Here is a 26,573-nt window from a genome sequence, read left to right as displayed (position 1 = left end):
CCCAACCCTCTATTTTTTACTACTCCCTTAACTGCCCCCAACACTTTGCAACCTTCATTGACTCTCTGATGTACATCTGCTTCCACTCCACCATTTGCTGCAACAACAGACCCCAAGTACTTAAACTGATACACCTCCTCAAGTAACTCTCCATTCAACATGACATCCAACCTTGCACCACCTTCCCTTCTCGTACATCTCATACCCTTACTCTTACACACATTAACTCTCAACTTCCTTCTCTCACACACCCTTCCAAATTCTGTCACTAGTCGGTCAAGCTTCTCTTCTGTGTCTCCAACCAGTACAGTATCATCCACAAACAGCAACTGATTTACCTCCCATTCATGATCATTCTCGCCTACCAGTTTTAATCCTCGTCCAAGCACTCGAGCATTCACCTCTCTCACCGCTCCATCAACATACAAGTTAAACAACCACGGCGACATCACACATCCCTGTCTCAGCCCCACTCTCACCGGAAACCAATCACTCACTTCAATAATAATAATAATAATAATAATAATGTGTGATATTTGTTACCTGAAAACAAAAGGGACTTTGACGTGGGAAAAATCTATTTTTGGGAGAGATAGCCATGTCGTCCTGATGGAAGTTCCCTTCGGTTGCTTCCTACTGTATAATATTTCTGCGAGTGATATTACAAAAGAATTAGTCAGGTATCACAGGGTTCTAACCCCCGGAATGACTATCCGTAGATATCGTGTATAATCAGGGACGTATCCGAAGATAACCATAGATATCTGCACCCCCAATAGACTTTACCCAGTCTAGTCCACTAAGAGGAAGGGTAAGTGAGAAGCCGTTACATATCCTATCACCTTTCGGTGATCCCATACGTCCCTGGCGCTTCATTCCTTTGTTCGCAGCTTCACGATGCTGTTCAGTTGTTTGGCATAAATTAAGTTACATATCCAATCAATCTATAAATCAGAAATCCAAAGATGTGAAAAGGATTTTTTGGGCTCAGGCCATGTCGTCGTGATGGAAGGTCCTTCAAAGGTAGCTTCCTAGGTATATTTGACTACAGTGATATATCCCAGAGAATTTACCAAAGGTAGCCAGAATTCTAACTCCTGGAGCTAATATCCCTTAAAATTTTACGAAGGGATATCGCGTAATATCAGGGGACGTATTCTTGACACGTCTCATGGCTATCTACACCCCCAATAGAGCTTTCACTACGAGGGGAAAGAGAGGCAAGAATAGGGTGAGTCGTTCCAGAGACATCGCTCTCGAAGAGTCACTACTGTACCGCAAATAGTGCGCCTGTCCGCCACCCGAGGCGCCACCGTCATTCTTTCGCTTGTAGCTTCGATAGACCGGTGGACGACATGGCTACCTCATCCAAAAATAGATTTTTCGCTACGCTCAAAATCCATTTTAGAGGCCCAGGAGTTCAAAGTAGAAAAAAAGGACAGCCTGTAATATCATGCAAGCAACAATGACTCAACATAACAATTAATCCTTGAAAATTTCACTACTTTATGAGTAAAATTGTGGCCTGGCAGTTGTTCACACAACAAACAGACAAGCAGGAGCTAAAACATAACCTCCTCTCAACTTCATTGGCACAACTATGGAGAAACAATGGGAAAATGGATTTTCATTACAAAATGAAATTTTATTGCATACTTACCGAACAATTATATAGCTGTAGGTTCCCTACGACGGCAGACAATAGATTCAAAACTACCGCGGTGGCGCCGAAATCGATGATGTAGGTGACGTCATCTCCCTCCACTCGAGGGAGCTACAGGTACAACTATCCAGGTAACATCAATTCGTTCCGCCCAGCCATCCACTTAGTGGGGAGGAGGGAGGGCTTTAATTAATAATTGTTCGGTAAGTATGCAATGAAATTTCATTTTATAATGAAAATCCATTTTTATTGCAGTGTCTTACCGAACAATTATACAGCTGATTACCCATTGCAAGGATGGGGGGCTGTGGATCTAAGTTTTACTTCAACAATCATATATGATTCTTGAAAATAAAGTATACCCAAAAGCACTGTTAGTGCCTGTTGTACCTCATCTTATAAGAGAGCTACTGCAGGAGAATACTGCCTCTGGTCGGTGCTCATCTTACATAGTAGAAGGCTTGGAATATGACCAATAGGTGCCTCTACATGGAGTGGAAGATCCTAGTAGTCATGGTGTTCATTGCTGACTGAACGAAGATACAAGAAAATATCGCCCTTGCCCTGGGCTAAGACCAGAAATAACCAACATGAAAAAACTGTCACCTACACCGAAATAAAAACCTTTACTCACCAGAACTAACACTAAAATGATTGGCGAGTACTCCAGGTACATTATACCCCCAGACTTCCCTTTAACTCGCCAACCTTGGCACAAGGCGAAACATAGGCTAACAGAGGGAGCAACCCCCTATGTCGCTCCTCCCAACACCATGCCAGCTACCGAACACGATCCGAGAAACTTACAATCTTCAAACGCTGTTTCAATTTCTTTCAAATAATGCGTAGCAAACACATATTTAGACCTCCTAAAGGGTACTTTGTAGGATAACGGATAGCGACTAGTTGTGTCGTAAAGCGAGAGAAGTCGCTACCGCTCGAACTTCGTGCGCTTTCACTCTCAATAAAGGAAACATTGCGTCGTTAGCTAGAGAATGTGCTTCTACAATCAACTCTCTCAGAACACTCTGTTCTGCGGAGATAATATCTCAATGCCCGCCAGGGACATGAGTCGTTTTTCTTCTTCCTGAACTATCAAGTCTGTCAGGTTTTTGAGAACAAATTTTCGTGGCCACAGATTAGAAAAGTTGCGGGAATAATGTATGTGCGACAAATCGCAACATAATGCCGAAAGAATTTTGATCGTTGATTAAACCTTTTACCCCCAGGCTCTTTGGAAATTTCCAACCCTTAACCCCCAAGGGGTTATTTTTTCCCCATCACATTTTGCAGTATATTTTTTTTTAAATTGCTCTAACAGCCTTAATTTTTGTCATAGAGAGGTCAGGTTGGTCTCATTCTCTTGGAAAATGCCTGAAATTTCTCAAAAAATTATCAAAAATATGAAAAAAAAAAAAATTTATAGCATTTTTTTGCAAGGACGTACCGGTACGTCAATGGGGGTAAAGGGATGAGTTTTGTGAAACATACCAGTACGTCCTTTGGGGGTAAAAGGGTTAACTGTAATATTTTCTTGAAAAAAAGCGAACATGTTCTAAACAAATATACAGTTAAAGAGGCAATCATTCCACCTATGGTTTACCCCTCCTCTGTATGTGAGGGGCTAGCCAGTATTCATTACACAGAAAACGGATGTCTGGTTACCTGTGGGCGGAGCTTGAAAACGTTCATAAACGTAATGAAAAGTTGCCCACGCTGTTGCTATCGTTCTTTTAACGTCAGCTAGCAACGTTCCTTCGGGACTAATTGTTCGAAACAATAACCCTGTAAGGATAGAATAAAAGGTCTCGGAAGCTTATCGTGTAAAAAGCAAGTTGTTATACCCAGGACACAATGACGGGAGAGGCTGCCTCCATCAAACGGAATAACCGAGTTTAAGACAATAACCTCGCGGTTTTGTCTTGGCTAGAGCGCATGCTCCGGGACGGCCAACGGCCTTCATGAATTTTAAACAACACCCTTTGAAGTTCTGTAAACACTTCTCAGGAACGAGTCTCCCGAAAAGGATGAAGTCTCGAATGTGGGAGTTTGCTTCAAGAATGCCAGACATAATTGCCATCGACCGCTTACCCGAAGGGGTTGCCATCAAACGCTTTTTCGCTGGTGAGAAAAAACTACTTTTCATTTTTATTTATTGAGGTTTATTTCTCGCCCTCCATCAGACACAGAGTCTGTTCAGGCGGGCCTTGATGAGTGAAAATAATTACTTTCCAGTTTATATTTTGCTCTGTATCTTTTTCAGTTATTCTCTAACATTTTTGGGCTCAAGCCATGGCGTCCTGATGGAAGGTTCCTGTTTGGTAGCTTCCTTGGGTATAAGACTACTAAGATATTCCCAGAGAATTTAACCACAGGTTATCACAGAATTCTAACTTCTGGAGCGAGTATCTCAAAGGTTTCCCTTTAAGACATCGTAATACAACAGGGGACACGCATGTCTGGTCGTGCCACATAGCTATCTCCACCCCGAACAGAGTTAACGCTTCGGTGTGTAAGGGCTGAGAATAGCTGGGAGCCGTTCCACAGCTAATCTCACTCGTGGCTACTACTGATACTCGAGACGTAAACAAACGGACGCCATTGCTCTAATGACGTCACGAGCGTCTTCATCCTTTGTTTAGTAGCTGCCCTACTGAGACGGATTTTCCCTTGTGTGAACTTTATCGCTTTGCATCTTCGCTATGTCGTTACCTTCAGCCTCGCCTTCTTCTGGAAAGTTGAGTACAAGGTTCCAGTATTGTTTAATTAAGCTCTGGCCGTAAAGTAAATATTATTTCGCGAAATAATTGATGTTTTGTGGCAGAGCTGTGCCTCTACCGGACCCGCCATTTTATGGCGTCGTTGTTGTTTTGCATGTCTTATTTAGTTAGCCACAACAACGCTTCCGGCATTATATACTAATCGAATACATTAGTTTATTTAGTCTTCATAGCTAGGAACTTTTATATCGTGTTAGACGCTTTTTATCGGTCATCGATTGACCTCATACCAGTCGGCTACTATAGCCCCCAGGCCAGGAGCCTATATACAAGTGTTCATGCATGATTTATCAGTGATCCTAGACTAAGTTATGAAGATAGTGGCATTATTATTTTACAATACTTTTGACTAGTGATGCAAATGTTTTCGCCTTCAGGGACCATATAGGGGATAGGCTAGTCAGTGATTCTTTCTAGCCTAACCTAACCTTAGGACCCCTATATGCTTCCTTCATCCCCTGCCTTGGCACTCCCTCTATTTAGCCTTGATCCCTTTTCTGAGTAAAGGGATTTATTGTCTAATAGAGTATTATATCGCCTCTCAGTCCTCCCTAAAGGAATGAACCCCCTTTAGGATTGCGTCTGAGAGTGAGGTTAGGCTAGCCTACCTCTATGGCTAGGATAGTCTACGACTTTCCTGCGATAGCGATACGTCTTCTTCCTTGCCTAGTTCAGGACTTTTAGCCCTGATCTAGGCCGGGTTAGGAAGGTTTCTCTGTTCCATGCTGAAACTGTACTCTTGCACCGTTTTTAGCCGATCAGCCTAATCTTAGGTTAGGGAGTGTCCTCCCTTCCCTTTGTGGCCGCTCTGGTACAGAAACCCTTCCTGGGAAGACCCCTCTCTTCTCCCTCCCCACCTATCTCTTGTATAGCCTAGCCTATGCTTAGGTTAGTTTATACTCATCTGTCCCCTGTCCTACAATTCCTCCTTAGGGTGGAAGAGTAGGGCTACCCGAGCTTCCCTGTGCTGTCCGCTCTGGTACATATACCTTCATAGTGTCCTATAAGGTTAGTTACTAGTGTAGCTCTGCATAGGGGAGTCTCCCCCCCCCCCTCTTGGGTGTTCCCTAGCCCTCCCTTGGGCTACCTGCTCCCGGTCCCTAGTGACCCCTGCTTATGGATGCTAGAGCCTGTCTCTATCATGGGTACACCCCCTCAGGGAGGGGGAGGGATGTCTGGAACCCTGACGGTACTTCCTACATCCCTTCCTCCCTCCCCCTGTCTCTCTTTCTATCCGGGTGCCGGTCTCTTGCCGCCTCTACTGCCGGCAATACCTGCCTCCCTCTTGGTGACTTCCCTACCCTTGCCCCCAGCCCCCCGTGTACCGAGGGACTGCCGGCTGCCGCCGGCTACTACCGGCGGCTCTCCTACTCCTATCTATTCGTCCGCTTGCCGGTCGATCTCCGGAGTGCCGGCATATACTGCCGGCAACCCGATACTACCTGTACCATCCTTACCCCAGTCACCAATCCGGCATCCTCCGGCTGCCGGAGCCGCCGCTCCCTGCCGGCGTGCCGCCGTTGTGCCGGCGGCCGCCATCCTGGTATCTAACTGACTTTGAAAATTGTCTGTTCTAATGCCAGAATCTATGCTGGAGCGAGCTCCGGCGTGCCGGCGGCTGCCGGATGCCCCGGAGGCGTCAAGAATACTTGCACCCCCTCTCTGTAGCTATCATAAGACTAGATAGCCCTACCTTGCAAATAGATAAGCTGCCTTGCTTCTAAGATCAGTACCTAGTACTGCTCTATTAGTGATCATGCTGTCTCTTTGCATTCTTCTATTTCCAGCATGCTATGTGCATCTTAGCGCGGCTGGTTGCCAGAAGCAATTACCCTTAATGAGGCCTTCTGGCTCTTGTCTGGGAACCGAATGAATTCGATCCCAACCTTGTCCTTGGCTTTCCATGGAGTTCCAATATAATGGGAATCCTAGGAAACTATATCCGATGATCTAGGTCATTTGGATTATCCCAGGACCAGCCTATGGTAACCAGCCGGGCGAGATGCATGGAGCGTGTCTCCTTTACTGTTTCATTCTCTATGCATCACACCTTCCTTAAGTTAAAATTAATGATTAATATTAACTTAATTTAAGAGCCATTCCTATGGCTCCCCCATACTCATTTTCTCTTTCTTCCACAGGAGGAGCAGATGAAGTGCGATTTCGCCTACTGTGCTGTGAAACGCTCCCAGTTTTACGGACATACGGCGTGCAGGACTCACGCCCCTTGCTCAGACAAGAAAGGGGATTGGAAGTTCTGGAATCCACTGGAATGTACGGTCTGCCAGGCCTACCTAGTTGAGGCCTTCCATAACCCTCCCTCAGCGGAGGTTAGAGACATTGCTCGTGAGAAACTGCGCAAGTGGGTGCGTGGTTTTCAGAGAAATGCTACCGGACCGTACCTGGCCACCGAAGAACTGAGGTCCCTGTTGTTCCCTAAGGCCTCCCCTGACTCAGTGGTTCCAAAGGAAGCAATCCCCACTGTCCAAATTTCAGTGGAACCTGATGTGGTCATGGCTCAGTCCATGCACGAGTGCCGTTTGGATTCCGAGGATGATGAACGGATCTCCGACGTCTCGGAAGACACGGAGAAGACGCTTATGGCTCAAGGAGCCGAAGAGGACGAAGACAAGGTGGAATACACCGAGTCGGAGATTGGAGCTACTCCCTCGTCCATCCCTCCGCCTACTCCTACACCGACGGAATTGTCCCTTCCGTCTACCTCCTCGACCCCGGATCCTTCCTCTTCCACCCAAGAACTGATCCGACTGATTAGAGCTGTCATGGACGACAGACTGAAGGAGAACCAGGAGTCCATCAGGTCTATGATTGGATCCAGAGACACGAAGAAGATCTCGGTCAAGGATCTCCCAGCTTGCTCTCATGCCAACCCGTGGAGGTATGCAGAGCATATGGTTATTGCGACCGGCAGGATCTTTGTTAGCGACAAGATCGGCACGGTCCCGTTGGAAGATGTGGAGTTCTTCCCAAGCTTCGAGGCCTACCCGGACTGTTACGTCCGACTTCGTTCCGAACCTGCCTCGAAGGAGGAGACCGAACCTAAAGAAGAGATAGTGTTCGATCTCGCAAAGGCCCAGGCTATGCTAGCCTCCGCATTTAAGAGCAGGGGCTTTACCTGCTCTAAGCTTCCTGCCTTGAGCAAGAAGCATCCTACCTATGTCGCACCTGACACTGCGATTCTTCCATTTTTGGAAAAGGCCTTAGCTGCATGCCTTAAAGCGGCGGAAGAAGGGAAACCCTGCCCTGCACTGGAGGAGTGCAGACCCTTCTCCATCGTGACACCCCCTGACACTAGGCAATGGAAAGATGTCCAACATACTTTCGTCGTGGGTAGGCTCGATCCTGACGTCGCCGGACGTCAGTTTAATGAAGACCTCCCTAAGCTCAACGACCACCTCCTTCGCCGGGAACAAGACACGAAGGAGAGGCTTGCAGCTTCGCTTTCTCATCAAGTCCAACTTGAAGTAATGGCCTGTGACACAGCAGTACCCGATCACTACATGGTACTGGCCAAATCCCACTTACTCACGGTAATGAAGGACTTGTACCATTTCATAAAGGCTCGTAGAGCCTGTCGTGAATTCGTGTTTGTCGGTGCCACCGTGAAACACGAACCCCGGAGGCTGATTTCCTCCAACATCTGGGGAAAGCACCTGTTTCCTTCTGACCTTGTCAAGGAAATAACTGACAGAGCCGCCACGGAGAATAGGAACCTTCTCCACAAGTGGGGCATGTCCAGAAAAAGGAAAACCTCTCAGGACGATGGACCTCAGCCTAAGAGGAAACCTCAGAAGCCGAAACCCCAGCAACGTCAACAACGACGTCAGTTTCCGGGACCCGCTACCTCCCAAGTGGTTGCCCAACCACAACAGACCTTTCAATTGGTCCCCCAACCGGTGTTGTCACAGTCACCGGTCTTCACCCCTGCCTTTGAGCAGCCATCCACTACCTTTCATGCCAGAGGTAGAGGCTCGTCCAGGGGTGCAAGCAGAGACGCCTCTCGTCGTCCCTCCAGAGGTAGAGGAGGAAAGGGAGCTAGCGGCCGAGGCAACAAGTCCTCGGGACACCAGAAGCAATGAAGTGCTTCCGGTGGGAGGAAGACTCCGCCAATTCCAGGATCGTTGGACCTTCGATCCTTGGGCACACAGCATCATCAAGAACGGTCTAGGCTGGAGTTGGGTGCAACCACCCCCAATCTTCCAGCGGTTCTTTCAACCATCAACCCCCATTCTGGAAGAATATGTTCTAGACCTCTTGAACAAGAAGGTGATAAGGAAGGTAAAGTCCACCAGGTTCCAAGGGAGACTGTTTTGCGTTCCCAAGAAGGACTCAGACAAGCTCAGAGTCATTCTGGACTTATCCCCCCTCAACAAGTTCATAGAGAACAACAAATTCAAGATGCTGACGCTTCAACAAATAAGGACCCTTCTGCCTCAAGGTTCCTACACGGTCTCTATAGACCTGGCGGATGCCTATTGGCACATTCCAATGAACCATCACGCTTCCTCCTACCTAGGATTTCGACTCCAAAGGAAAAGCTACGCCTTCCGGGCCATGCCATTCGGCCTCAATGTGGCCCCTCGGATCTTCACAAAGCTGGCGGATGCCATAGTACAACAGCTCCGCCTAAGAAACGTCCAGGTGATGGCCTACCTCGACGACTGGCTAGTCTGGGCTCCCTCGCCCGAAGAGTGTACAAAGTCTTGCGACGAAGTTACCCAGTACCTAGAACACCTGGGATTCAAGATCAACGAGAAGAAATCTCGCCTCTCTCCGGCTCAGAAGTTTCAGTGGTTGGGAATCCACTGGAATCTTCAGTCACACCGCCTTTCCATCCCCCAGAAGAAAAGGAAGGAAATAGCAGGGTCTGTCAAGCGACTACTGAAATCCAAACGCATTTCAAGACGACAGCAGGAACGAGTTCTAGGCTCTCTACAATTCGCCTCAGTGACAAACCCAGTGCTTCGTGCACAGCTAAAGGATGCCGCGGGAGTCTGGAGACGATCGGCATCCATCGCTCGAAGAGACCTCAAGAGACGGCTTCCAAACAGACTTCGACGCCTCCTAAAGCCGTGGTCGGAAGCAATGGCCCTGAAAAGGTCCATTCCTCTCCAACACCCTCCTCCATCACTCAACATCCACACGGATGCCTCACTGGAGGGCTGGGGAGGTCACTCCCACCTGAAACAAGCTCAAGGGACCTGGTCTCCACTATTCAAGACGTTCCACATAAACATCTTGGAGGCCATGGCGGTCCTTCTTACTCTGAAGAAGCTATCCCCGCCACCCTCGATCCACATCCGTCTAACCCTAGACAACTCGGTGGTAGTTCGTTGTCTCAATCGCCAGGGCTCAAGATCGCCCCAGATAAATCAGGTGCTTCTCCCAATCTTCCGTCTGGCGGAGAAGAAGAAGTGGCACCTGTCTGCAGTTCACCTACAAGGATTCCGCAACGTGACAGCGGATGCTCTATCTCGGACAAACCCGATAGAGTCGGAATGGTCTCTAGACGCAAGATCATTCTCCTTCATCTCCCATCAAGTCCCAGAACTTCAGATAGATCTCTTTGCAACGAGCGACAACAATCAACTTCCTCTGTACGTAGCCCCGTACGAGGACCCCAAAGCAGAAGCGGTGGACGCCATGTCACTGGACTGGAACAGATGGTCGAAGATATACCTGTTCCCTCCCACCAACCTTCTGTTGAAAGTCCTCTCCAAACTGAGAACCTTCAAAGGGACAGCGGCCCTAGTGGCTCCCAAGTGGCCCCGGAGCAACTGGTACCCCCTGGTCCTGGAGCTGCAGCCCAAGCTGATCCCTCTCCCGGGCCCAGTTCTCTCTCAACAAGTACAGAAGTCGACTGTCTTCGCTTCATCATCGAAAATCAAGGACCTTCATCTCATGATTTTCTCTCCCTTGCCGCAAAGAAGAGGTTTGGGATCTCGAAGAAAAGTCTAGACTTCCTAGAGGAATACAAGACCGAATCCACGAGACGGCAATACGAATCATCCTGGAGGAAATGGGTCTCCTTTGTTAAAGCAAAAAATCCTAAAGAAATCACCATTGATTTCTGTATGTCCTTCTTCATTCACCTTCATGGACAAGGATTAGCAGCCAATACGATTTCAACTTGCAAATCGGCTTTGACTAGACCAATTCTATATGCTTTCCAAATTGATCTGTCCAACGACATCTTTAACAAACTGCCGAAAGCATGTGCTCGCCTACGCCCAGCACCCCCTCCGAAACCGATCTCCTGGTCACTAGACAAGGTGCTCCATTTCGCCTCCAACTTGGACAATGATTCATGCCCCCTCAAGGATCTGACTCAGAAAGTTATATTTTTATTTGCTCTCGCCTCGGGAGCTCGAGTCAGCGAAATAGTGGCATTATCAAGAGAAGAGGGACACATCCTGTTTGCTGATTCAGGAGAAGTGACCCTCTCCCCCGATCCGACGTTTCTCGCCAAAAATGAATTACCCACCAAAAGATGGGGCCCTTGGAGAATATGCCCCCTGAAGGAGGATGTCTCTCTATGTCCAGTAGAGAGTCTCAAGGTCTATCTTCGTAGAACTTCAAACTTTGGTGGAGGCCAACTCTTCAAAGGAGAAACATCGGGCAGCGACCTGTCACTGAAACAATTAAGAGCGAAAATCACCTACTTCATTCGCAGAGCGGATCCGAACAGTACACCCGCTGGTCATGATCCTAGAAAAGTGGCATCTTCTCTGAACTTCTTTCAGAGCATGGACTTCGAGAGCCTTAAGAACTTTACGGGCTGGAAGTCCTCGCGAGTTTTCTTTAAACATTATGCGAAACAAGTGCACGAAATCAAACATTTTGTGGTAGCCGCAGGTAGTGTTATGAAACCTGCACCTAACTCTGCGTAGAACAGTGAGTTACTTGGGACTCTAACTCTTCGGGTGCCTATGTTGACCCTCGAGTGATTCATAGTGATGTCTAAAAACACTTAGTGCTTTTATAACTGTTCTTATCCCAGGTGGAATGTCATAGTGTCACACAAGTGCCGCATGCCTTGAGCATGATGTGTTATTTAAAGACTTGCGTTCCTCGAGAACGAGTACCTACTAATCCTGAAATTCCCTTTCAGATTCAAGAGCAAGCCTTTATTTCTATGTACATTATTATTACTGTAAATGAACTTTACTTTTTGCTGTAAATTATTTAATTTCTGCATTGTGAAATAAAATTTCTATTTTATTACTTGTGCGTCTCTTTCAGCTCCTACTTACTATGAAATACATACTGTCATAGTTTTATTTATTCCTCCTTTCTTATGGTCATGAAGAATTTAAGATGTCTATTCTTAAATTATATTCACCTTGTCTCAGTAAGGTTCCTACACGAATACTTACTTCTGATAATCAGGAGATGAACCCTACACACAGTGCCCAACCACCACTGGCCTACTCAGAATGTTCCTATACAAATATCAAACATTCTGCTTCATCTCTAAGCTCTTAAAAGCTCTTCTGTCAAGATGAATAGCCCTTCAATACCACTTTGACGTCGGCATAGCCCATGGGAACTTCCTACCAATGGGGGGCAGGATACTTCGTTCCTATGGTTCTTACCTAAGATTACTTTGCTATTTTTGTCAATGCCTAGGCACTTAACTCTGGGGGAAAATCTACCACGATACATTGATTCTCTGGTACTCTTCCATCAGGACGCCATGGCTTGAGCCCAAAAAACGGATTTTGAGCGAAGCGAAAAATCTATTTTTGGGTGAGATAGCCATGGCGTCCTGATGGACCCTCCCTACTACTTCGTCAGTTTGTTCCCACCCTACACAATTGTATCATGGTGATGGGCAGCAACTGGCGCCAGGATAAAGACGCTCGTGACGTCATTAGAGCAATGGCGTCCGTTTGTTTACGTCTCGAGTATCAGTAGTAGCCACGAGTGAGATTAGCTGTGGAACGGCTCCCAGCTATTCTCAGCCCTTACACACCGAAGCGTTAACTCTGTTCGGGGTGGAGATAGCTATGTGGCACGACCAGACATGCGTGTCCCCTGTTGTATTACGATGTCTTAAAGGGAAACCTTTGAGATACTCGCTCCAGAAGTTAGAATTCTGTGATAACCTGTGGTTAAATTCTCTGGGAATATCTTAGTAGTCTTATACCCAAGGAAGCTACCAAACAGGAACCTTCCATCAGGACGCCATGGCTATCTCACCCAAAAATAGATTTTTCGCTTCGCTCAAAATCCGTTTTGTATTCAGGCTTAATAGTTTTCAGATCACTCTTATAACACTTTCCAAAGAGATAAGTCTTCAGGTTTTTCTTGAAAGCTGCTACCATCTAAATCAGGCAAGGCCTGCCAGGGAAATGAATTGGAATGTAAAGAATATTTTCTTATTCCTCGCTCATTTCCGTCTGCTAACCAAACCACTCGAAGTGGGAAGGTGGAGGAAAGATAACGGTGGATCGTTCGAAAACGAAAGGATCGGTGCTGGCGAAACCAGACTAGCTGATATAGTAATCAGCTGGGAGTGTAGAGTGACGTAATAAGTCATTCCTTTGGAAGGGCCATCCCGTAGGGGGGGGGGGGGGGGGGGGTCGACCATAGAGTTTTCAAAAACCTTTGGATCGCGGAAACCAAGAGATTCGGACGAGAACCTAGGAGTTCAGAATCTATTCGTGAATACCTTTCTCATGACCTTAAGGAATGTTGTGCCGAGAACCCGCAGGAACTCTGTCGCTTATTCCTGACAGAATTTTCAGGAATCGCGTTGTGACCAGGACCCAAAGGAATTGTGTCATAGTTACCTGTAGAGATTCATAAGCCCTCTTGATGACGATGGGCACGCACGAACAATTTACGGGAGGAGAGTTCGAAAACTCTGTCATAAGAGTAAAACTCTTGTGCACTCATGAACATAAGAGTTGTTCGTGCACTTCAACTGATTGCGTGCGCCTAGTTGTTCCTGCGCACCGAGTTAGTAGTGAGCGCCAATATGGTCCTGCGCGCCACATATCCATTCTAACGGCAGTACTTGAAGAAGGCAACTTAGTCCGTCCGCCAACACGTTAATTTTCCCTTGAACAAATCGAGGGATCAGTGTAACCTGACCAGGTATAACCACTTTCCCAGAGGAGTCAACGCTCGCATAAATACTTGCGGTGCTGTCGAGAGGCCGAAGCAAAGAGCTTGAAACTGGTAGATCTTGCCCATGAACACAAATCGAAGATATTTCCTGGAGTTCTGATGAATCAGAATGTGGAAATATGCGTCTTGCATATCCAGGGATACCATCCAGTCCCCTTGACTAAGGGATTCCAACACTGAACGAGTCGTTAACATATTGAATTTGGTGTCCAGGGCTCTGCCACTCTGCAACTCTATTCCTCCCAAAAAAGGCTCAATCTGCCCCCTATCGGAGCATGAAGGATTGAAAAATCACTTGGATGATTTCGTGTCGGGTTTGGTCGAGGACTGGGTTGGGTGTCGTAAATTTGATCGAGGTCTGACGCACAGTCTAGACCTACCCCCTCGAAAGGGTGATTCCGAGGCGGTAGTCGTCACAGTCGAGGGTTTAACCCGCTTAGAAGACTGGGCAAGCAAGTCATTAGTAGACTTCTTTTCCAGTGCGGACAGAATCTTGGCCACTATTTCTTTGAGAAACAGATGATCCTTGTCGAGAGGAGCAAACATAAGTACGGACTTCTGAGGCGAAGTGACTCCTTTCGAAACAAAAGAACACCAGAGTGTCTTTTCTTGAGAGTCCCAAATGCAGAGAGAGAGGCCAGTTCATCGCAATCATCCCGAACTGATTTGTCGGCACATGACAAAACCCCAAGCCAGTCCGAAGCCAAGTCTTCCTGAAGAGTAGGGCAATCCTCTATTTTCGTAGCGAGGACTCCGATCGTCCCGTCCAAGAAACTCATAATTTTTAAAACTCTGCAAAATAAGTTTGCGGGCACTCTATCACTTTATAGATAGGTGCAAAGCTTCTAAGCTTATTCTTATTATTGTTATTAAGTTTAGATTACCGTAGAACCTATACCTCTTCTTAATAAGCTTCGACAGAGGATAGGCGAAAGCTGCTTTCCCGAGTTCTCTTTTGACCTTCAACCAATCTTCTATATCACGAAGCGAATGTTTAGCAGCCTTGGAAAGAACGAGCTTCGGGAGAAGAGGATCAAAATTCTTCCTTCTCATCAGGAAGAAGGAAGCAGCTGGGAGCGGCTGCTACGAAATAATCCGGGTACATGACGAGAAGGTAGCGTAAAAATTTTGAATAACACGAGAGAGGGATAGAGTCCACTCTGAGTCCTCCTCGTCATCCGAAGAGATAGACGACAGAGACGGTTCTTGATTCGACTCATTATTCTTCGTATATTGTTTTCTTTCATCCAGCTCATCAGCTCTTGCAACTGTCGACGTAATGGAATTAAATTCTCGTCTTCTTGAGTTGAAGTTGACGTAACTGGAGTCGTGGATTTCAACACGATCGCCACCGGTCTCGCGCCAGTCGAATTACCCGTCGCATGCGAAGTCAAAGGAAACGTTTCGACAGCTTGACGAGTCGAAGATCTCAACGAACTCAGAATCGGTCGCTCCACAACCAAGTCGAAGGCAGCTGTCGCTGTCGTAAGAATACGAGGCGAAGTCCATGTAGCTACGCTACACGACGGGCGAGAGATATCTACTTCTCTGTACCCCTTCACAGGGCGCGGAGAAAGCACCTCTTCAGTCGAACGTCTCTTCAACGGACGTGAGACCGAAGAATCACGCCACTTACGACGTTTAACCGGCGACGAATCACTCTACTCTGTCGATAACTGATTACCTAACTACACACCTTTCCAATGGTGTTTAGACGAATCCTGCTGTCGCACCACAGGATCGACGAAGGAAGCGACTGTCTGTGGGCAAACCCCGATAGTCTCCCTTGGACCTCCAGTATGTCTTCTTCTCCCTAAGGCGGGGGAGCGGGACAGTGACCTTCGTCTAGGAGAACTATCGAGACAAACAGCCACCCCCTCAGATAGCACTGCATTGACACTTTTCACTTTACTAGAAGTCTTTCCTATGAAAGACTTTACAGATAAACCTAACTGCATCACCGTATTAGCTAATACATCAAATTTCTTTACAAATTTAGACTCGAGGCTGGCAATGGTGTCAGGAGAAACTCTACGAGAAGTTGGCAAAGGAGTTACAAAAGCAGGAGGACTCAGGATCGAAGACATAATAAGAGGAGAAGGAGAAGGAATAGGAGCAGGAGCTTCGATAGAAAAAGCCGAAGAAGCTTAACTAGTCTTACTTTCAGCTCCGAGAGCCGCCTTCCTCTTCCTATCCTTAATTATCTTCCCCGAGTGAGAAACAAAAACTTTCCACTGTTCACTCCGATCCTTGCATTCATCACAAGTAGATTCTCTAGAGCACTCACAACCCCTACCTTAATTTACTTAGTGTGCGAATCATAAATTAATTTACCTAACCCAGTTTTGCAAGTTTGGTCCTTCTTTCCTGGCCTAAAGACCTTAATTTGGCCTTTCTTAAAAAATTGTTTGGCCGTTAGCAACATGAAAAAAAGGAGAGTCAAATAATACTGTATATTTGGCCTTTTTCTACCAATGGTTTGGCTTTTTAAAGCTTTTGTTGATTAGAAGTTGGCCTCCTGGCAACTCTGTACCGGCGCAAAACCTAACTACTGAAGGACCAGAGTCCGACATGATGGTATGACCACAAAATTGTAGAAAAGAAAATTCAGCTTCAACATAACTGTTCTCTGCAAAGCATCGTGCAAACAGCCTTTTGAAGGGGTAATCCTGTATTCGCCTTGCATTACTTATACCGAATCCAGTCTCTTTGTGAGGACTGTTACGTTTTGGGATCATTCGTAACAACGAGTACAGTAGTAGATGAAACATCCACCACTACATTTCCCTAAATCCCTATTACCCCTGGATATGTGGTGCGCAGGACCATATTGGCGCGCACTACCAACTCGGTGCGCAGGAACAACTAGGCGCACGCAATCAGTTGAAGTGCACGAACAACTCTTATGGCAGAGTTTTTCGAACTCTCATTGTGCGAAGTGTTCATGAGCGCACAAGAGTTTTACTCTTATGACAGCGTTTTCGAACTCTCCTCACGTAAATTGTTTGTGCTCGCCCATCGTCTCCGATATTGGAGAGATAATACTTCCCAACAAATGAAGAAAAAAGTCTGCACCGACCACCGATGTTCACCAGAAGCCGGCAGAGAACGAATTGATGTTACCTGGACAGTTGAACGAGCAGTGGCCACCTCGGTTAAAAAAAGCCTTTTCTGATCATACCCTTAAAGGGTCAATAAGTTACAAAGATAAGTTCTGAATAAACTTTTAATGACCGATGTCAGGATGCCAGAGAACTTCAAATCAATCAATCAATACATATGGTATGTCTGTGTACAATTCTTATACACTTCAAAGTTAAAATGGTCTTTGCTTACGTATATGTAGGTGTCAATAAGCTCTGTGATTATGTATATTTTTGGGCTCAAGCCATGTCGTCCTGGTGGAAGGTTCCTTCAGTAGCTTCCTATATGACTACCCGGAGTCATATACATCCAAAGGAAGCTACTGAAGGAACCTTCCATCAGGACGACATGGCCATCTTGCCCAAAAATAGATTTTTCGCTTCGCTCAAAATCCGTTTATTATCATTAGCTAAGCTACAACCCTGGTTGGAAAAGTAGGATGCTATGAGTCCTATAAGGGCTCCAACAGGGAAAACAGCCCAGTGAGGAAAGGAAATAAGGAAGCAGATAGAATAGCGTCCCCAAGTGCACCCTCAAGCAAGAGAACTCTAACTCAAGATAGATTAATAGGAGACAATGGTACAGAGGTTATGGCATTACCCTAGAATCTCTTCTACCCTTACCAAGAGGAAAAGCAGCCAATGAAGAATCAAAGCGCAGTAGTTAACGTCTTAAGTCAAGAATTGTTTGGTGATCTCGGTGTTGTTAGATGTACGAGGACAGAGGAGAATGTGGAAAGAATAGGCCAGACTATTCAGTGTATGTGTAGGCAAAGGAAAAATTAGCCTTTTTACTTTTTAATATTTAGATAAATTCTTGGACAGCTATGGAAGCAGGTATGATAATCATGCTGGATTGTTTAAGATGAAGGAACTTGGCCCACAGGGTCCGAAAATGTGACTCGGGAGGCCAATCGATGGAAAACTGGCAGTTGCATTAGAAACTGTTAGAAAAAGTTGGATGGCAAGTGACGAAAATCAAGCGGGAATGGAGTTGGATGTTTAAAAAGTAGGTGCAGATAGGGTCTAAAGAGACTTTGGTAAAGCAAGTGCATTCGTGATTTAAATAAATTCAATTAAATGGTGGACTATAGACATTATCAAAGGACCTTAAATGTGTCGCTTCGTCCCATAGCTGCAACCACTTTTTAGCCGTCTTCACAATGCAACTGAATCGCTGCATAGTTTCACCTTTCTTAGTTTTATAAAAGGAAATCACAAGACAACGTTTAAATAACGGACTGAACTTAAGATCAAGTCCTGACTCACAAGTGAAACTTTACTAACTAGTAAAAACTCAAATAGGCTGAACAGCAAAATGGAAAGATTTCAGCAATGCCTATAGTGTAGGACCTAACGTGTACCGGTGGAAATAACTAACCCATGGGGGTTAAATTGCTGTGAAGGTCATGCCAGAACGATATTTTCATAATAAAATAAATCCGCTGGTTATATAAGAATGGCTATAGCTATAGTCCCTAGACGACCGGCAGAAATTCAAAAACTCGTAGCAATCGCAGATATGCCAGGTGTACACTAGCGCCCTGGCGGTAGACAGGCCGAACTACTCCAATCACTTCAAACCTTCCATGCCCCTTGGTCTCTAGAGGGGAGGAGGGTGGGATTATAACTTATATAACCAGCGGGTAAGTATGTTAAAAAATTTATTCTATTATGAAAATATAATTTTTAAACAAAACTTACCCGCTGGTTATATAAGAATGGCTGATTGACACCCTTGGTGGCAGGTCAGAGACAGCAACATAATTGGAAATTCACTTAAGAGTTAAATATAACCACTTAAGAGGTTCGTACCTGATAAGGAAGCTGACTTCAATGGTTCTCTCTCATTCTGTCTGCTATCCTTATGAGATCCAGCGGTCCACCCAGGGGGCTGAAGATCTCTAGGAGCTGTCAAATGGCTCAATAACCTATAATATGACAGGACCTCAACTAATACCCTTGTTCCGGGCACTCTCAAGGAACAACATGACCACCCGACTAAATCAAAGAAGCCGGAGGATTGCCGACCAATCTTCACGTACAATCATAAAACATATATAAAAGTTCCAAGAGGAGAACAGGGGTACTAGGAATTTAGGGAAATGTAGTGGTGGATGTTTCAACTACTACTGCACTCGTTGGTACGAATGATCCCAAAACGTAAGTCCTCACAAAGAGACTGGATACGGTATAAGTAATGCAAGGCGAATACAGGATTACCCCTTCAAAATGCTGTATGCACGATGCTTTGCAGAAAAAAGTTGTGTTGAAAAGTTACAGAAGCTCCCACAGCTCTAAATTCATGAGTCTTTACTCTTTTGACAGCTTAATGTCCGACTCACCACAGTGTGAGTGAGCCTTTGTAATTAAAGTCTATAAGAAATGATAAGGCGTTTTAGACACAGTTAACGCAGGTTCCTTGACTGCGCACCAAAGAGCCTCTGAATAGTCTCTCAACCCTTTTACCCCCAGGCTATTTGGAGATTTCCAACCCTTAACCCCCAGGGGGTTATTTTTTTCCCAGCACATATTGCAGATTTTTTTTTTTTTAAATTGCTCTAACAGCCTTAATTTTTGTCATAGAGAGGTCAGGTTGGTCTTATTCTCTTGGAAAATGCCTGAATTTTCTCAAAAAATTATCAAAAATATGAAAAAAAATTTTTTTATAGCATTTTTTTGCAAGGACGTACCGGTACGTCCATGGGGGTAAAGGGATGGCTTTTGTGAAACGTACCAGTACGTCCTTTGGGGGTAAAAGGGTTAACTGTCTTGATAAAACTTAGTTTTAATCGGACAAAAGACTCTCCTCAACTCTTCATAAACCATACCCGCGAGAATAGTGATCTTGAAAGATTTAAGCCATGGATGAGAAGAATATTTGTTTAAGACCAAGAAGTCGAGTTGCAAGGAGCATATGGCTTATCCATTTCCGAAGTCCATGTTCTTGCTAAAAGAGTGAACTTCACTGACTCTCAGCTGTTGCTAGACTTACTAAGAACAGTCTTCAAAGTCAGATCTTACAAAAGAAGCCGAGCGTAAAGGCTCGAATCTGTCACTACCGCGGAATTTTTCAAAAACAACCTCTAAATTCAAGGCTGGCGATTCTTGCCGACGATTCTAATTCATCTCAAACGATCTGAGATCTAGAAAGTCTTTATTTGATAGATCCAATTTCCTGCGTCTGAAGATAGCTGCCCGCATACTCCTGAACCACTGGATGGTCGAGGAGGAAAAAATGCACTTTCTTCTAAGTTCTAAGAAGAAATAGGCCACTTGCATATTAGAGTTACTAAATGAAGAGACCGATTAGCTCTACACTACTCCCTAAAACCTCCTATTTAGGCTGCAAAACCTTGAGGTAAGAGTCCTTTGTACAAGCGATAGCCTCAGCTGCCTCCTTCGAAGAGCCCTCTAGATCTTAGGGGTTTTCTGTAATACTGAAGGCAGCCAGACCTAAACCTTGATAGATGAGTCCAGTATGGTTCCAGCATACTGCCTGTGATCAACATGTCGTGAGGGAGAGTCAAGATTTAAACCGCCCCGAAACGCGTTCAGATTGGTCGCAAGGAACCGATATTGAAGCTAGGCTTGTTGAAAGTAGCATCATCAACGTGAACCTCATGCTGTGAGGTAAGACCTGATCGCGTGTAACCAGCAAGTGTTCAACATACTTTAAGCCAAAAGCTTGACGCGAGGGAGCGTTAGTTGCGCGGCCAGAGAGTCGCGAAGGAGAGACAACAATCTGCTTATACTGCTGTGAGAAACAGACTTGACTGTATGCGTCTAGCATGTGACCAGATTGCCGCATGCGTTTGCATTGTCGTAAGGTGTTAGCGTGCTGTATGCGTTCACCTTGTCGTGAGGATACAGCGCACTGCCTGCTTCCCGCCTGTTGCCAATCTACAGCTTGTCGCGAGGAGGCGACAGTATCGCGTACGGTCAGAGGCGTAAAGAAGCAACTGTTTGTCTATCATGACGCGGGGAAAAAACCTGACTGACCTTAACCAGCATATGCCCAGGCTGACACATGAGTCTAGGTTGCCGTGGGATTTCAGATTGATCAGCTTGCCGAGAGCTGTCCGCGTGTAGCATGCGTCCCCATGAGCGGTAGTCGCGTGTCCCGCAAAACGCGAAGGTGAGACAACTTGTTGAAAAGATCAACCTTGACTGTTAAGAGTCCAACATACGACCAGACTGGCGTCTGCGACTGCGTGAGGGCGAGACCAGACTGGCGTCTGGGTCGGCGTCTGCGTGAGGGCGAGACCAGACTGGCGTCTGCGTCTGCCGTAAGTGAGAGACCCGACTGCCCCATTGGCCCGCCCTAGAGCTTTCCGTAACGCGAACTGGTTGTTGCGAGGAAGCGTTGCCGAGTATCGGAGAACTATGCTGTCTGATACTAACGGGAGACCGTACTCTTGGTCTATGGCTGTTCTTAGATTGTTTTAGGTGAAATTCTTCCGCCCGAGAATCGTAAGCACCAAAAAGTGATGAAATTGACCTCTTTAGCTCAGACATAACATACACTTGTGGGGCACCGTGTGCTCTAATTCAAACGTGCGCGATCGCTGTGAGAGATAAACAACCGTAGTCCCGTGACCAACCTGGGAAAGTCCTTATGACATTTCCAGCGCGCCTTGTGCGCGATCTGAACGTACCTAATACTGCGAGATATCGTCAACAATAGTCGATGGCCCCCAAAGGAAGGTACCAAGACATTCTCCCAATTTGGGGGAGGGGAAGAGGCATGAACAGAAGAAAACTGAGCACCCTATCCCCCGATGAACTACGTGTCTTACGCGATTTTTGGTGATGACACGTCGCCTTCTTCCGAAAAGAAAACCTTCGGCGAACATCAGTTACTGCAGGATAGGTTAGGGAGCATACAACTCATGACCGGTCTTGGACGTATTGGTTGGTGTCAACCAAGGCTAGGTTTTGCGTCCTTCAACGAGGACGAACGCTTTCTTCCCAGAAAGAGCGTAAGATTCCAGAGGAAGAGTCCGACTTCCCTCTCTCTCTCGTGGAAGAAAAACACTCGATTGCTTCCAGCTTAAGCATCGCGACACGCCTGCTGCGAGGATAAATCCTGTTCGCGTGCATTCATGACGAGTCACTTTCTAGTCTAGTAGAAAAGGAAAACGTAAAACGCTATCCTCGTCAGGAAACTGCGTCCTATTCCATAGAAAAAATTTCTACAAGATCCGTGATGCCATAGCGATGATGAACTGATCGCTTCAAGACATAAAAATTTTGCTCCGCTTAGGAGAATTCGTCACATGGTTGTGACGTCATGATTCGTCAATCGAAGGCGATTAAAACACCTTTACTTAATCATTCCAAAGCGGAGAGCAAACGTCTTGGAAAGCATCGACAGGATCGCTCGGTGGAACATACGTTTAGCTCATAAGGTCCCCGATATACCTTAGCCTTACGACATTCCTTCTCCCAGGGGTTGGGAAGTAAGGACGAGATGTCGGGCTAGAAGTAAGACAGACACGAGCTAACACATCCTCCAGTGCATTGCGCTATGTCTACGAGTCACTGAGCAATTGCATTTTTAAAATCATTACATTAAATCATAAAAGATCTGCCCATTGTGGGAGAAATACTTTTACGCTCTATTCTCATAAAGGCCTTAATGCACTTCCTACTGTTTCAGCTGCAGGCGTTGCTACACCAACCTCTACAGTTAGGTTCATTACTGCATTGAGGACGCTTTATTGCACTGACCATGAAGCACTGTCTCTTTACACTGTTACTCTTCTGAGACTGATTCAATGTTAATTTATCTATTTTCTTATTTCCTTACTGAGACATCTTTCCCTATAGGAGCCCTTTGGGTTAAAGCATCTTGCTTTCTCAACTAGGGTTGTAGCCTGGCTAGTAATAATAATAAAAAGACACACCTTCAACGCAACTAGCGAAAACTCCGAAGTCGGAACGAGGAGCAGCAGGTATAAGATAAAAGGGAAACTCTTCAGAAAAACTCTCATGAGTTTCTGAAAGTCACTCCCTTCCTCCTACAAGACTCTATCCTAGGAAGAGAAGTCTTGATTCCTAGGAATCTGCTTCTTAGGATTCTGAATTCTGACCTCAATGCTTAAGAGGTTTTAATTCTAGCTCTCCCAACCAAGAATTAGCCCAGCAGGCTTTGGTCCGAGAAAATAATATCTTTCTAATTAAGATTTATTTCTTAATATAGCGCCTGGAGCAACAATGTCCCAACGCTAGACGGTCATGGTCATGTAGACATCAAAATCTATTGTCATAGGTAGCGAAGTGTCTGCGCTGACGCTGACGCTCCGTTGACGCTTCGCCCCGTTGACGCACCGTTCCGCTGACACTTCGCTCCACTCTGCTGCCTGTCATGTCGCTTGGTAGCATGCTCTGCTGCCTGGCGAACGTCGGCGCGCCTGGATAGACTGACACTAGGCGCTATGAGCGGTCGGTTGGCGTTGAGAAGCAGGTAATCGAAGCGATGCAGTTGAGAAGCAGGTACTCGAAGCGATGCGGTTGAGAGGCAGGTACTCGAAGCGATGCGGTTGAGAGGCAGGTACTCGAAGCGATGCGGTTGAGAGGCAGGTACTCGAAGCGATGCGGTTGAGAAGCAGGTACTCGAAGCGATGCGGTTGAGAGGCAGGTACTCGAAGCGATGCGGTTGAGAAGCAGGTACTCGAAGCGATGCGGTTGAGAGGCAGGTACTCGAAGCGATGCGGTTGAGAAGCAGGTACTCGAAGCGATGCGGTTGAGAAGCAGGTACTCGAAGCGATGCGGTTGAGAAGCAGGTACTCGAAGCGATGCGGTTGAGAAGCAGGTACTCGAAGCGATGCGGTTGAGAAGCAGGTACTCGAAGCGATGCGGTTGAGAAGCAGGTACTCGAAGCGATGCGGTTGAGAAGCAGGTACTCGAAGCGATGCGGTTGAGAAGCAGGTACTCGAAGCGATGCGGTTGAGAAGCAGGTACTCGAAGCGATGCAGTTGAGAAGCAGGTACTCGAAGCGATGCAGTTGAGAAGCAGGTACTCGAAGCGATGCATCCACCTTCTCCCACCGTTGAACATTGCGGCTGGTAGGCCGCCTGTGCGACAACGAGTCATCACCTGAATAGGCAAGTGGCCTGTGCGACTGCGTCAAAACCGGAATCATGACACCAAACCGCACTGCCAACGGCAGGCTGATAAAAACGTATAAACGAAGATAGTTTCCGTTTCATGTCTAACAGCAAAGAGCGATTAGGATTAATCTTGGTCAACAAACGTGTAGCATTTTCAAACACGAATCCGCTTTCATTGTCGATTCCGCGCTTGCATGAATCGTAACACACGAAGAAGGATTCTAATTTTGTTCACAGCTTAGCGCCTGATGGGCGTCATACCCTAATGTTAGAAAACACTTTTACCTCGCTTTTCCTATAGCGAGGGTGAGCGTTCTGTGGATCGACAGAAAACGCTCGAGGGGACTTCTGTTCGGGTCTTAAAAGACTGTAACGCCTGGCTATGCCTCTCGATTCCTTTCGCCGTTTGACTTAATTTCTCCCCTGGGTCCGGGAGCTTGAAAGAGGTCTAAGGCTAGGTTAACGACAGGTCCGAACAGAAGCACCCTCCACTGAATAAAATTCACTGCACTAATTTAGCACTAAAATTCTAGCATTCTACTCTTTGGTAAAAATGATATTTCCACAATTTTTAAAAAAACCAAAGTATACACGCTTGTCGATGATTTGAACGGGAATGCAAAAAAACACTGAATCCCATATAAAAGCAACAAAATATTAATAAAATATATTACTTGAATCGATATAGTAAAAGAATATATAAACTAACCCTTAAATTAAGGGGTTCCAACGGAAGGCGAATTATCACCTGTAACAATTGGAACATCTACAAGAATATATGACAGATTTTTAGTATTCCAAAACTCAACAAGCAAGAATACTAAGTCGTATAAACAATAACCGAATCGTAACTTTCTTTAATCTTTGAATAAAGAAAAATGCTAAAAGGAGCAACTAACTGTAAAATAACATGTTCCTTTTGTCCAGTACAACTTAAAAACTTGAGTCTGTAAAAAGAATGTACTATTCATAAAAATCGATACAAAGAGAAAACGTAACATCGTGACGATAGACTGAAAACTGCGTAGCATAAACAAACTGAACGCTCGTTACTCTTTGAAAACAGATCGGAGATTATCCAAAAGAAAACATTAAAAGGACAAAAATTTTCTCAAAATAATATATTCCTTTTAATTTATAACAATCTATTTTTCAAAATGATATAATCCTTTTAATTTACAACTTCATTAATAATTAAATACTCTGTAAAAAAAGTATTCACTTCTCTTCTTTGAAAAAAGCAAAACAGACTTAAGCTTACGTTACATGGCCGTGACGTCATAGACAATGGCGAGATGTTTACATATCACCATAAGCTTTCGTTATGTGTAAAAAAAGGTTGAAAAATTTCTAATTCTACCTTTTAAGTTATAAACACGTGTTCACAGATCAAACAAACAAATAAGCGAATGCTAGAACCCAAAAAATAGGAGTACATCACCAAAAAAACTGCTAAAATCACAAATTTTAAAGTAATTTGTATTTTTCCTAACATACTTACCTAGAACTACCTTCTTAAGAGTTACTGGTAACTCTACCCTAAACGACCAGCTTTTTGTGTAGTTTACCCTATTCCCGTTTTCTAAGGGGCTAACCTCAGGCGGAGTGAAACGCGCCCTGAGGCGACCCATTCGGAAAGCCAGGTTAATGAGTGAATTCCAACACTTGTGCCTGCGTGAGCCGGCATGGAAGGTCCGAAGTGATTGGAATAGTTCGGCCTGTCTACCGCCAGGGCGCTAGTGTACACCTGGCATATCTGCGATTGCTACGAGTTTTTGAATTTCTGCCGGGCGTCTAGGGACTATAGCTATAGCCATTCTTATATAACCAGCGGGTAAGTTTTATGATTAACCCTTTTACCCCCAGGCTCTTTGGAAATTTCCAACCCTTAACCCCCAAGGGGTTATTTTTTCCCCAGCACATTTTGCAGTGTATTTTTTTTCAAATTTCTCCAACAGCCTTAATTTTTGTCATAGAGAGGTCAGGTTGGTCTCATTCTCTTGGAAAATGCATGAATTTTCTCAAAAAGTTATCCAAAATAGGAAAAAAAAATTTTTTTATAGCATTTTTTTTGCAAGGACGTACCGGTACGTCCATGGGGGTAAAGGGATGGCTTTTGTGAAATGTACCAGTACGTCCTTTGGGGGTAAAAGGGTTAAAACTGAATGCTATTCATGATGGATCAAGTCTGCATTCTGAACGGAATTCCAGGAAAGAAGACAAAAATATGATACAAAAATTCTTACCCTTATTATGGTTTGAAATCCTAACCTCTTAAATTGTCTTTTTTTTACATCCTCAAATTTCCTCGCGATGTCATTATCCCGGTGTTTGTCTTTCTTGTTCATATTATTCTTGGTATCAGAACTTGGGTGAATAAATCAATGTATTTCCCTGAAACATTCAAAATTTTCCCTCTCATTTATGAAAAACCATTTGGAAAAAATATCAAGCTGTTCATCGGGCCGAAAACCTTTTCCATGGACTATCTTTTCTTGTTTAATCATCGATCATAATGACCACATTACCTCGTCTGCTAAACAATTGTCTCTCGCCTTTCTTGTTCATTATCAATATACTATACAATTCTTCTTTGCTCAAGGGGTTACCTACTGCACTGTCATTGTACAGTGGCTACTTTCCTCTTGGTAAGGGTAGAAGAGACTCTTTAGCTATGGTAAGCAGCTCTTCTAGAAGGACACTCCAATATCAAATC

Source organism: Palaemon carinicauda, chromosome 43, assembly GCF_036898095.1.
Source record: "Palaemon carinicauda isolate YSFRI2023 chromosome 43, ASM3689809v2, whole genome shotgun sequence".
Classification (NCBI taxonomy): Eukaryota; Metazoa; Arthropoda; class Malacostraca; order Decapoda; family Palaemonidae; genus Palaemon; species Palaemon carinicauda.
Note: the sequence above shows the minus strand (reverse complement) of the source record.